The sequence below is a fragment of the Ceratotherium simum genome, chromosome 9 (assembly GCF_057802395.1).
Source record: "Ceratotherium simum simum isolate JZ-2026a chromosome 9, ASM5780239v1, whole genome shotgun sequence".
Lineage (NCBI taxonomy): Eukaryota > Metazoa > Chordata > Mammalia > Perissodactyla > Rhinocerotidae > Ceratotherium > Ceratotherium simum.
The window spans coordinates 75,487,624-75,501,043 of record NC_141908.1 but is presented as its reverse complement, the minus strand read 5'-3'; the positions used below and the strand labels follow the sequence as shown (position 1 = coordinate 75,501,043).

The 13,420-nt window shown below is 38.2% G+C and overlaps 1 protein-coding gene across 1 annotated transcript in view; it reads left to right on the top strand.

Annotated features, from left to right (window-relative positions):
- The window catches only part of SATB2 (SATB homeobox 2), a 189,229-nt gene that overhangs the window by 94,606 nt on the left and 81,203 nt on the right, over nucleotides 1-13,420 (top strand). The window lies entirely within an intron of this gene.

The window sequence follows — 13,420 nt, the reverse complement described above, 5'->3', positions numbered from 1 at the left end:
AGCAAAAGGGCCATGGGTTAAGAAGGTGTGATTAGGGAGAAAGTAAGGTTTCATGGAAGCCAAGGGAAGATGGGTTACCAGTGGACAAGTGTCATCAAGGGTGCCAGGAGGAGGAGAAGGAGAAGAGGTAATTGGAGGCTCTTAGCTTTGGCAAAAAGGGGACCATAATGACTTTGGAGGGAGCTGTTTCCCTGTGATATGAGAACAAAGGGAACCTATATGCATCTAGGAAGGAAATGAGGATAGCAGATACAGACTTAGTGAGGAAAGGATATAAAAGGAGCTAACTGCAGCATTAGGATTAAGTATAGCACACTCTCCCCACCTGCCCCCCCAGTACTCAGGAGAAAGAGGATGGAGCCAGTGGACGCCAAAGGCTCTGAAGAGGAAGGGGGTGATAAGCAAGAGTTCACAGCCTAGGAAGGGATGAGATCTAAGGGACAGATGATGCTTTGCCTTTGAAAGAAATTGAAATAGCTATGTCTTCTTCAGACCCTGGAGGAAAGGAAAGATGGATAAGGAGACAGGTTTTGGAGATGGGGTGAGTGGTAAGGAATGAGGGAGCTCATCCTATATGGTGGGAGTTGGGGTAGAGGGGTGTTCTGGTTATCTAGCAGTAAAGGAGAGCATGGTTGGGATGGGGGCTTGGTGAGCAGAACACCTGAAATAGGTTCTGGACCAACCATGTTTGAGAAACAATGAGGGATAAGCAGGCAGTTGAACTGAGGTGACATAGTTAGGGATTGGTAGTGGTTCAGGTCTCTCTAATTCTTAGCTTTTCCTTACAGTGTGCTTTAGATTTCTTATGGTTTCAGATTTCCATTTGTCTTGCCCAGAACCAAAATTAAAAATTCAAAAACAAAGATAGATGTGGTGGTGGCTGATGAAGAATCTAAAGAGCTGTGAAATGAGAGCCTTTGTTAAGTATGCCAGGAAATGTCCAGCTTATTGAAAATCTGGTATGATAGTGGTGACAGTCCCTTATTTTCGTGAAACCAGCAGGTTAAAATCAGAGAATTCTCTTGCCCTTAAGTTTGTAAGGTGCTCGAAGCTCTTAAGTACAGTGCTGTGTAAGATGCCGGGACCAACACGACAGTTGCCAGTAATAGACAGTCGTGTAACTATTTGCCTGACTGGTGATAGGCCTTCGTTTTACCCTTTGCAAGAATTTGAGATTATCTGACCTTGGAGTCCTGAACTCCCAAGGGAATGGACAAGAATCTAGAAAGATCTGGAGTACAAGTTAGGCTATGAATTCTAACATTGGGCCTTTCAAGCTGTCACCTAAGTTCCATGTTCCATAGTAATTTTGATTCTTGAATAATCCTCCTACCAGACCAAAATTTCCTGGAAAGCACATCTGGGGCTCTCATCCATTTTGTGCCTCCTCAGAGCCCTGTGAGCATAGGACCTTGAACGTTGTAGATACTTAGTAAATATTAATAGAATTGAACTTAATGTAGATGAACTTGTTTGAACATATGCACTTAGAACAGTTTTATTTTTGCACATGTTATATTGTGACTAATTTTATATGCTATCTGATGTCTCAATTGAGAGAAAAAAGAAAACAGAAAATCTTTGCTTGTTTAATTCATTTTACAGATGTCCTTAGCAAATTAGTAATTGGTTAGAATCATTCTCTTCTATTAATTAGTTATTGAGCTAAAGATTTAGCAGTAAGTTGTCAATTCCACTGAAAGAGATAGTAACACCTTTATTAAGTAAAAATTAGGGACCGTTTATGTAGCCTAAGAAAAGCTTGAGGTTTTTCCGGCTAGTTTGTTGAGTATTTTCCTTTAAAAAAGGCCTAAAACATTTAACTTCTATAAAATCAGAGAGAATCGCCAGTGGAAAAGAATGAATTATGGGTTGTTAACTTGATTAACTTTTCTTCAATAGGTTAATTAATTAATTAATACCCAGAGAATGCCAACTGGCAAAGGTAGCTGCCAAACAATAATGTTAAGTTTATGAAATGTCATTTTTTTTCTATGTGCTGAATTCACCCCTGAAATTACAGTTTTAGATTAAAATAAAGAATAAAAATAAAGATACTACTAGGTATAAGTAGCTTTAACCTATACAGAAAGTTATAGAATACTTGAAACGATCGATGATGTCAGACTGTGGTAAAGCATTGTTTGAAACCGAAAGGGACCACAGTGTCCAGATGCAGAGGGTTGAGATTGCAGTAGGTTGAAGGGGATAATGCTCACTTTTTCCGTGGAACCTAATGGGTCCTATGAGCTTTTGTTGTCAAAACACAGAGGTGTCAAGATTCAAGTTGCTTTATGGTGGATATATATGTTTTTGTGGATCTTCATATGATGGAAAAAGGAAGTTGATAATAAGGGGAAAATACACCTAAGAAAACCAGTCATATGGTATTATCACAATGCCGGCTGGTGCGCTGCGCTTATGGGGCTGGAAGCATTTTCCTTCCAAGCCTTGTTTTATTAGGAGTTAACAAGTTGGCTCTGAATGTCTTGCTCTAGGCAGAGACTTTGCAAGCAAGTTCTCAACGCAGAGACAGATTCTCTTCAACAAATTTAGAGAAAAAAAATCTTCAGGTTTCATGGTCCTAAAAGACTTAGCTGTTTTTTTTTTCCTTTTGCCCTTCAGCCCTTTCAGGCTCCTAATATTTTCTTTAATTATATTTAGTGAACTCTCTGGTAATAGATTTTTTTTTCCAATTGTGTGGGATTTATATCTGATATAAGTGGAATATTAGCTTTAGCTCTTGAAATCGTGTCTGTGTTTGTGTTAACAGAAAATGGTTTTTATTTAACAAATTGACTTTGTACCTATAGTTATTGACTAGGAGAGAATAAATCAGAAGTATTTTCAGTGATTGGGCATATTCAGTATTGGCAGATGGGATGCTGTTCTGGTTTGTCGAGGCAATTCATGTTATGTTTACATTTTTAAAGGAATTTAACTTAGTGTAAGCTTTTGGGGGGACAGTAAGGTTGTTTAATGTTAATGTATAGTGTTATTGTGTAGCCCAGTTCAGAGAGAGGAGTCAAAATAAATATCAGGTTGAATCATATGAAATTGCCTTTTTTGTAGGTCAAAATTGTTGCATATCACCGATTTCATATAGTTCAACCATATATGAATTTATTGTGATTGCCTGAGATTCTCAGGTTATTACCATGTTATGTGAGTGTGCATACCCCACTTTATTTCTTGTTGGTTGCCTGTTTCAAAGAAACTCTTCATATTGACAGAGTTTATAAAAAGTACTTGCCAAAGCTCTCAGTTGTGTGATTCATGTCTTTCATCAGTCAGGTAGGAATACATGCTGATGACACTCATTTTGAGACAAAGGTTTTTTGGCTGCAAGAGAAGTAAAAGAATGAGGGGATTCATGAAAATAAATATAATGAGTGTGAATTTGTATTACAGATAACTAGAATGAATTGCTAATAAATGGCAAAATAGAGATTAAAAGGATCTATGTTTTATCATCAAATAGAAATGCATTTTAAATCATAGGCAGATGTTCAGGCCCATCTATGTGTACCAGTTACATTGTCTGAGGCAAATCTGTAGGTGGAGTGTTTTGAAGCTAATATTATTCAGTACTGTATCTCTAGGGCCTGGCATCATTCCTGGCACATAATAATTGATTAATAAATATTTATCATATGGATTAAAACAATAAACAAACAAATGTAAAAAATCCTATTTTTGTGATTAGCTAATTCAATTGTTGAGGAATCAGCGATTTCATCGTTTTTAGAGCTGACCAGTGTTTTCAGTCTGTGGCATCAGGAAGGTTTACAAGGCATATAGTGGGGCCATCAGGTTGAGCCCTCACCATTCTGATCACTCACCTATCCATTGTGTCACCTCTGCGTGGACATGTCACATGTATGTGGGCACACGCCCACAAATAGAACGCAGGACTTCTCTGTAGGAAAGTTGGTTAGTCCTGACTCAAACCCTAAAATTAGTAATAACTACCCGCCCCATCGGGCAGTTCAGCGTAAGCAGTGGAACAAAGGCTGTAGGGTCCTGGAGACATAGGTTTGAATTCTGATTCTTCCTTTACTAGGGTTTGTGACATTGTTTTTTCTGAGCTTCAGCTTCTTCAATGAAGTGAACGTGATAATATCTCCATACAACTGTTGTGAGAATTAAATGGCAGTGAAGAGTAAAGGGTGTAACTCAGTGCCTCAGCTACTAAGTAGGGAGAAAAAGGGAAAAAAAGGAGGAGGATTGGCAATAGATGTTAGCTCAGGGCTGATCTTCTTCTTCTTCTTCAAAAAAGAAAGTACTTGTGAAACATTCAGGCCCTGAGAACTTGACTTTGAGGTATGTCGTGAAAGAGGAAAAAAAACTAGTTTTCACTGGCCATGTGGTTTGTTTATTAAGAGTGTGAGGCTAGGGCCAGCAGCCCTAATCATTTTTTTTTTTTTTAAAGATTTTATTTATTTATTTTTTTCCCCACCAAAGCCCCAGTAGATAGTTGTATGTCATAGCTGCACATCCTTCCAGTTGCTGCATGTGGGACACGGCCTCAGCATGGCCGGAGAAGCGGTGCGTCGGTGCGCGCCCAGGATCCGAACCCGGGCCGCCAGCAGCGGAGCGCGCGCACTTAACCGCTAAGCCACCGGGCCGGCCCCCTAATCATTTTGAATATTCCTAAATATTTATCTACATTTAGACAGCGATATGACCTTGAACCAGTTATTTGCCTTCTCTGGTATTAAACAGGGTCATTGTATTTAAAATTGGGCTTCAAGGTTTTGGGGCTATGGGTGGGGAAGCAAGGAAGTTTCCGGGGAGGTTTGGAAAGCCATGGCAACGGGATGCCCGAGAATATCTTCTCTCTGTGCTCTGTTAGAAGTTGTTGATTTGATTGACAGTTTTTCTTCTGAGAGTGCCAAAGGCAAGCCTACGTCTTACCTTTGTAGAACAACTTCCAGGGTACTTTCTGAGGCTGAAGGACTCACAGAGAAGTTCTGCCATCTTTTTTTTTTTCTTTTGATTTGGCTCCTATTTTCCTATCCAGGATTTCCAGGAGAGGTTCTGGGGAATACTAGAGTGTTATCTTATTAAGGAATCCGTTAGCACTCATTCATGCTAATCCGTTTACATTTGCATAAGCATCTTAATGGTTTAAGGAAAAATCCATAGGCCAAAAATTCCAGAAATTTCTCATGGCAAAGCCTTTTACCCAGTTCATTGCTTTCCACTCATTATAACTATGGACAAACCCCAGGGGTTATTTCACAAAATCAACTGTGTTAAGGTTTGCACTGAAATGCTAGATTCATAGTTCTGGAAAAATTGTCAGTCTTTTAAGCAGTATTGATAGATAAACTCACAAGAGCAATACTACAACTGTTGTTGCCACTGTGCATATAAACTGCTATTATTCTTGTTGCAATGGGGAGTTTCACAATGAGAGACGTCTTAGGAAAGTCTTAAATTCTTGCCAAAGAGTCAAAAAGCAGAAGCAAGTCTTCTGAGACAGGGAATTGTTTTGAAAATCCTTGCAGCAGTACTCTTTAAGATGCTGTTAGGTAAATAACCTGGAAGGTTGCTTTAAAACTGGTTTACAGATAATCCTCCTCATTTTACAGGTAATCCCAGGATCACCTGGCTAGTCAGAACTCAGGCCTTAGAAATCCCATTTGCTCTTCTTTCCACCTATCCTATGCCATCTTGCTCTGATTGCCAGGCATTTGTGCCAATCAGTCGCTTCTCCTTTTGCTCGTAAACCCGCCTCAGAAAGTATACTTTGGGACACTTAGTCACTGGAGTATATTTTGAGCATTGAAATTTGACTGAGTTTACTTTACATAGCATCGATAGCAAATAGACATAATAAAAATAATGAAATCTAACTGAGAGAAGCACTAAACTGAAGAGGAAAAATTACTGGTTTTTGTTTTGTTTTATTGTTTTAAGTTAGGACATATTTGATGCCTACTCATTCCCTGGGAAAGGGAAACAAGCTATTAAGCATTTCTTTTTTTGAAATACAATAGGACACTTTCTTTCTTTCCTTTGGTTGATGTAAATGTAACATGTATACATTTAAAGCATATTTTATTCATTAAGCTCTTTTTTTCATTTTTTATTCATAATAATTTTTGAAACTTAAAACTGAATTTGTGTAGCATTCTTGTAAATTTAATTTCAAGAGTTGTGAGATTATGTCATTTTCTTTCCCATCTATTCTTCCTCCTCCTAATTTGAAGGTCTGTTAAGCCTCATTTGGAAAAACTGAGTAGCAGCATATTCCTGCATATACCATGAGGCATGCAATTCTATATTGATAATGAATTCTTTTAAACTGTAAGGATTTATTTTAAAAAGTGATATGATATAACGTGGCATAGTTAATTGAACCAAAAGAAAAGATTGCAATTCTTTAGATGACCTTTGGGAAACAGCAGACGTTGATCCGAATGTCCTAATCAGGAAATTTTGAAATGGGAGCCTAATCTGTTAATCATAATTATACCGATATTTTCTGAAATTTGCAGGAACACTTTCACAAAGATCTTCACATAGACACTGATCGTCTAAATTTTACTGTTACAATTCTGAGATAGTAATATTTTCCCTATGGCAAGACTGAGGTCCAGAGAATCTCCACCTTACTCAAGGAGGCCCACAGCTAATAAAAGGTAGACTGTGGATTTGAATACAGTCATGCATCACTTAACGAAAGGCACAAATTCTGAGAAATGCGTCGTTAGGCGATTTCGTTGTTGTGCGAACGTCATAGAATATACTTACACAAACCTAGGTGGTATGGCCTGTTACATACCTAGGCTCTATGGTACTAATCTTATGGGACCACCGTCATATATACGGTCCATCATTGACTGAAACGTCGTTATGTGGCGCATGACTATACAGCTTCCTAATACCAGGTCCAATCAATGCTTTGTCAATATAACATGATCATCAACAAAAACTAAAAATGTATCATAGAGAAAATTTAAAAAAATGCTTAGATAACATTTATAATATAGTGAATATTCAGTAAGATTGAATCCTTAATGTTGTTAGGGATTAGAGGAAAAAAATGGAATATAACAGTTAAAAGTGTCTGGTGTGTTCTCAAAAGACAACAACATAAAAGCAGAGACAATGTAGAACAGTGATTATCAAACTTTAGCATATATAAAAAATCGCCTGGCAGCTGTAAGTAGGTATAATCTCAAAAGACAATAAATAAAAACAAAGATGATATAGACTTGATTCTAAAACTTTAGTGTACCTAAGAATCGTTGGAATTTTAGCATACATAGGAACTCTAAGAGATTCTGATTTGGAGAAATTTGTATTTATAGCAATTTTCCAGGTGATATCGATATTGATGGTTCAAGCACCATACTTTGAGTATCTCTGTCATAGCACAGACCTGAAATTAACAGCGTATGTCCATCCATCTGTATCTGTACACACACACACACACACACACACACAGATACACTGACAAGGTGAATATAATAGTAATGGTAAATAGTGCATAGTACCAAGGACTGTTGACATATATTACCTCATTTAATCTGCACAATAATCCTTCATGGTGGGCATAATTATTGGCCCACATTAAATATATGAGGAAACTAAGGCACAGGGAAGTTAAGTAACCTACCCAAAGTCGCACATCTACCAAGTGGCAGAGCTGAGATTTAAACCCCGGCAGTCTGGCTTAGAAGTCTCTCCTTATAACTATTGTACTGTACATCTTTCCCAACAGCTGAAAAGATAGTTACCCAAAATTGCAATAAAGAAATTGCAACACAAAAACTAGGTGTCAGGTAGGAATATAAAACAAGATTTATATATTTATTTGAGTATTGAAAATGTTCTTGCAACCACCTAAAATATATAAATATATATCGGGGATTTGTGATTATTAAAATAAATACTTGACTTCCTGAATGTGCTGTAAAATTGCTTGAGATAAAATGAGTTTTTTGAACAAAATATCTTTTAATTGTAATGCAGATAAATCCCTGAGGAGGAGTGTAACCTTCCCGTCTATGAACAACCTACCATAGCCAGCAATCATGGGCATTGAGTAGCTAATGGTCATGGGGTGCTCTTGGTTAGAACGTCAACTCTGAACTTGGGCAGGCTTCAGGAGCCCTTGGAATTCTGATACAGGGCTACAAAGACTTCTCCTACTGTGGCGGTAAACGGAATCCCGGAAGCTCAGAAGGTGGTTAGATAATGGTTTCCCACTCCCTGAAGTTTCTTTTCACTCAGTCCCAGAAGGCTCAAAGGAATTGGCATGATCCTCCCGGAACTCTGAGTTTCTCAGAAACCTGAGCAGACTCCAGATCTGAACTGCTCACCTGCAAGGCCCTGGACAGGGACCCTCCCCAGAGGTTAGAATAGCTACAAAAAGCCTCCCAGCTACTGGATGTAGAAGACTTTCAACCCCATTTGCCTCGACAGTTCCTCAAGCCACGTCCCATTTGGGGACTCGTACTTGAAGTTGGGGACATCATTCCTTCCCAGGCACTTCTCACTGCACAGATGACCTTCAGGGCTTCCAACGGTGGAGTCCAATTCCCTGTGAATTAAATTGCAGCTGTGATGTAAAGCCCTGGAAGCAGTGTGTATTTATGTCTCTTTAATAAGTAAGCATTTTGGCTTTATTGAGAATATTTTCTGTTGTGAATGTGAACATTGCTTTCAACATGAGAGGCAGCCCTACCTCTCATCCTTCACTTTTTTCTGGATTTCTGATCCACAGCTGAATGTGGCAGAAATAAGACTGCTCCTCAGAGCCAAGGTGTTGTTTTTGGTCTTGGTTTAGTTTAAGACGGACTTAACGTGGTGTGACTTTCTATCAGAGTGAGAAAGCAAACCACAACATCAGGCACGCTGTTAGGTCTGTGTTTCAGCCACTGTGAGTACTTGCAAATAATTTAAAAAGGAAGAAAGAAAAAGGGAGGGAGGGAGGAAAGAAAAGAAGGAAGGAAGGAAGGCCGGCCTGAGCTCAGTTTTCACATGGAGTCTGTTACATTGTGATGCATTCTGATGCATTCTGATATTATTTTGAAAAGACTGGCAGGAGAAAAAAATGAAAAAATTTTTCAAATTGGGCAAAACCCATACAAACCATTACTGAAACCATGCGCTGCCTTGGCCACTGGAGAGGCAGCCTGTTGCTGAGCACTTGACGTTTAAGCATTCTTACAGTCAGGGTGAGGATCTTTTTTTCCTTCCTTCCTCCTTGGGAGTAAAGAACTTGACTTTTAGTGGTAGAGCCATCAGGGACTGAACAACGTTAACAAAGATTTTTTGCTTGACCAAACTTTAATCAGGCTCCTGAACCTTCTCCTAGGCCCATCTGTGCACTTCCTGGTAACATCCAGTTTTAGTAAGACCTTGCTAAGTCAGTTTAGCCAGACACCCCACCCTCGATATCTGATCACCCTCGATATCTGATCGGGTTCTGCATTTTTCACCACCCTGAGGTGATGTCTGAGCACCCTGGCCTGCCTTCAGCAAAGAATCTTGTTAGGTCAGTTTAGGCAGAATCCCCCGTACTCCTGCTGTTTCCTCGTAGTAATTTTCCACCCAGTGTCCCCCACATGCTCCTTGGCTATAAATTCCCACTTGCCCGGGGTTGTATTCGGAGTTGAGCCCAGTCTCTCTCCCCCACTAGAAAACCCCGTTGCAGTGGTTCATATATCTATTGTGAAGGTCCTGGATAAGGTCTGCCTAATCTTTAACAAGTGTCGTTGAATATTGTTTCTTGAACAACATAAGGAGTGTCTTTTTTCTCATAGACAAAATTTTAAGATTGGCAGCCCATGGGCAGGATCTGCTTTTCAGAAATGTTTTGTTTGGTGTTTTGTTGTGTTTTGATAATGGAATTAGTTGCCAACACTTAGAACTTAGGAGCTATCATGTAATAATCCAGATTTTTCATTTTCTTGAAAAAAAATCTGAAGAAATGACCATATGAGAAAGACAAAAACTAGTTGCTTCGTTTGGACTGAGCAGGCTTTCTCTTCCCCCCGAGCCTCTGTGGCCAGCTCCTCTGCCTGGATGTTGGCATTTGTATTTGCAGTTCCTTCGTCGTGGTTTACTAAGGAGTTAGTGCTTCATGGTGTTATTACACATCTCTAAGAGTGCCTCCACGGTCACTGTGCTTAACTCTGTGAATTTATAAGGATCTGGGAACTCGTAAGAAAAGGGAGAATTATTATGTATAATCTTAAAGGAATATTGGCTGACATTATTCTGCTTCTTGTTGCACCAATTCTTATAGGTTTCACGGAGCTCTGACATTTGTGCTTGTGTGTGTGCATGATTATGACTAGATCGGTGAATGGAGAGTTTTTTATTAATGATGTGGTTTAGCTATATCTCAAGAAAGTAACTCACTCAAATGTAATTAAATCATTGAAAAATGAAAATACTGAAATTTTGGAAAATTAGCTTTTGGTCAAAGAATGTATGCTATAAGAGGATGATTCTGTTTTTTTAAGCAGGAAAAAGTAGATAAAACTTTTGCTTGTTAAGTGCCTGAAAACAATTTAATATTTGAATTTTGGCTGAATTAAAAAGCAAATAAAGAAACAAAAATGAACCAAGTGTCCACCTGAAAGCAAATATTTCTGCCTGTAAAGTATGACGACTTTGGAAGCAGTCCATGGTCCCTTTACTTCTTCTGGCAGTAAGGAAATGATAATAGTGATTTCTGTTCCATGGAAACTGTGTTAGATTACCTTATTTGAAGGCTCTTAACCATTTGCTTGGTTTTGTTTTAAGATTGTGTACCTTAAAGTTTAATTAATACAATGACTAAAAAATGTTTGCGTTTAGAGCATAAAATTAAAATAATTTGTTCACCTTGGACCTTATGGAGGAAAGGTGAATACACACTAAATTAATTACATTGAAAGGATTAAGTTAGAAATTGAATCCTTAAAGAAGTTTGAGGTAAACTTTTGACTTATTTGGGGGTTCATAGGAAAGTTAAGCAATCGTTCAGTTTTTTTAAAAAAGCAGGAAAAAATACTGTATATGTCTGAACGTAAGGTGATCCCAAGATGTAGGTGTTTACCTATCTTCCCAGTGAGAAGTTTTGAATATGTAAGACCTTTAGACATGTGGATAAAATGGTCAAGTATCTACTTACATTTTAATGTATGTATTTACTTCCACATATGTATTTTAAAATTACATAAAATATTAGTTTAGAAATATTACTTTTCCCCACCCTTACAGTTCACTGATTGATTTTATTTAAATTCTTCATATGCGATTTGGCACTGGTATCTTGGTGATTGCTAAATCCTCTGTTTTGAGTCATCTTGCCCAATTTTCCAGCACATATCATTTCTGCCTAAATTTTTTTGAGATTCAGTAGTTTTTTTTTTTAATTGAAGTGTAGGTGCCGTACAATATTGCATTAGTTTCGGGTATACGACATAGTGATTCGACGTGTCTATACATTACAAAGTGATCACCCTGATAAGACTAGTAACCATCTGTCACCATACAAAGTTATTACAGTATTGTTGACTATATTCCCTATACTCTACATTACATCCCTGTGACTTATTTATTTTATCACTGGAAGTTTGTGCCTCTTAATCTCCTTCCCCTATTTTGCCCTTCCCCCCAGCACCTCCACTCTGGCAACTACCAATTTGTTCTCTGTATCAATGAGTCTGTTTCTGTTTTGTTTTGATTGTTTGTTTTGATTTTTTAGATTCTACATATAAGTGAAATCATATGATAATCTTCTTTCTCTGTCTTTGCTTATTTCACTTAGCATAATGCCCTCTAGATTCATCCATGTTGTTGCAGGTGGCAGGATTTCATTCTTTTTTATGGCTGAATAATATTCCATTGTGTATATATACCACATCTTCTTTATCCATTCATCTACCAGTGGACACTTAGGTTGGCTTCATATCTTGGCTATTGTAAATAATGCTGCAGTAAACATAGGGATGCAAATATCTTTTATAATTACTATTTTAGTTTTCTTCAAATAAATACCCAGAAGTGGAATTGGTGGATTATGTGGTGGTTCTATTTTTAATTTTTTGAGGAACCTCCCTACTGACTTCTATAGTGATTGCACCAATTTACATTCCCACCAACAGTGCATGAGAGTTCCCTTTTCTCCACATCCTCACAAACGCCAACACTTGTCATTTGTTGTCTTTTTGATAATAGCCATTCTGACAGATGTGAGGTGGTACCTCATTGTGGTTTTGATTTGCATTTCTCCGATGATTAGTGATGTTGAGCATCTTTTCATGTGTCTCTTGGCCATCTCTTTGTCTTCTTTGGAAAAATGTCTGTTCAGATCCTCTGCCCATTTTTAAATTGGGTTGTTTGGTTTTTTTGATATTGAGTTATATGAGTTCTTTAGGTATTTTGGATATTAACCCCTCATCAGATATATTATGTGCAAATATATTCTCCCTTTTAGTAGGTTGCCTTTTTGTTTAGTGGATGGGTTTTTTTTTTTTTTTTTGCTGTGCAAAAGCCTGATTTCAAACTATACCACAAAGCTATAGTAGTTAAAACAGTATGGTACTGGCACAAAAACAGACGCATAGATCAGTGGGACAGAATAGGGAGCCCAGAAATAAACCCACACATATATGGTCAATTAATCTATGACAAAGGAGGCAAAAATATGCAATGAAGAAAGAACAGTTTCTTCAATAAATGGCATTGGGAAAACTGGACAACTACATGCAAAAGAATGCAACTGGACCACTTTCTTAGACCATATGCAAAAATTAGCTCAAAATGGATCAAAGACTTAAATATAAGACCTGAAACTATAAAACTCCTAGAAGAAAACATAGGTAGTAAACTCTTTGACATCAGTCTTAGCAGTATTTTTTTGGATATGTTTCCTCAGGCAAGGACAACAAAAGCAAAAATACGCAACGAGACTGAGTACTTTTTTGATTCAAATGTGATTTTGTCACTGTAAACCGTATGCCAAACTACAAGTGCTATTTGCAAAATAGGAGGGCAGTTATTTTAAAATTTGTGCTATAGATGAATACTTTTGATCTGCAGCATGTAACACAAAGTAGTGCTGTTTAAAGTTATCTTAATAGGCTTTTGTATAATCATAGCCAACATTTGCAACTGTAAGACATAATTACTAAATCTGGAATTTTTGTTTTGAAAAACAGATTTTTTAGGGGCCAGCCCAGTGGCACAAGCAGTTAAGTGTGCGTGCTCCGCTGCCGCGGCCTGGGCTTCGCTGGTTCGGATCCCGGGCGCGCACCCACGCACTACTTGTCAAGCCATGCTGTAGCGGTGTCCCATATAAAGTGGAGGAAGATGGGCATGGATGTTAGCCCAGGGCCAGTCTTCCTCAGCAAAAAGAGGAGGATTGGCAGATGTTAGCTCAGGGCTGATCTCCTCACACAAAAAAAAA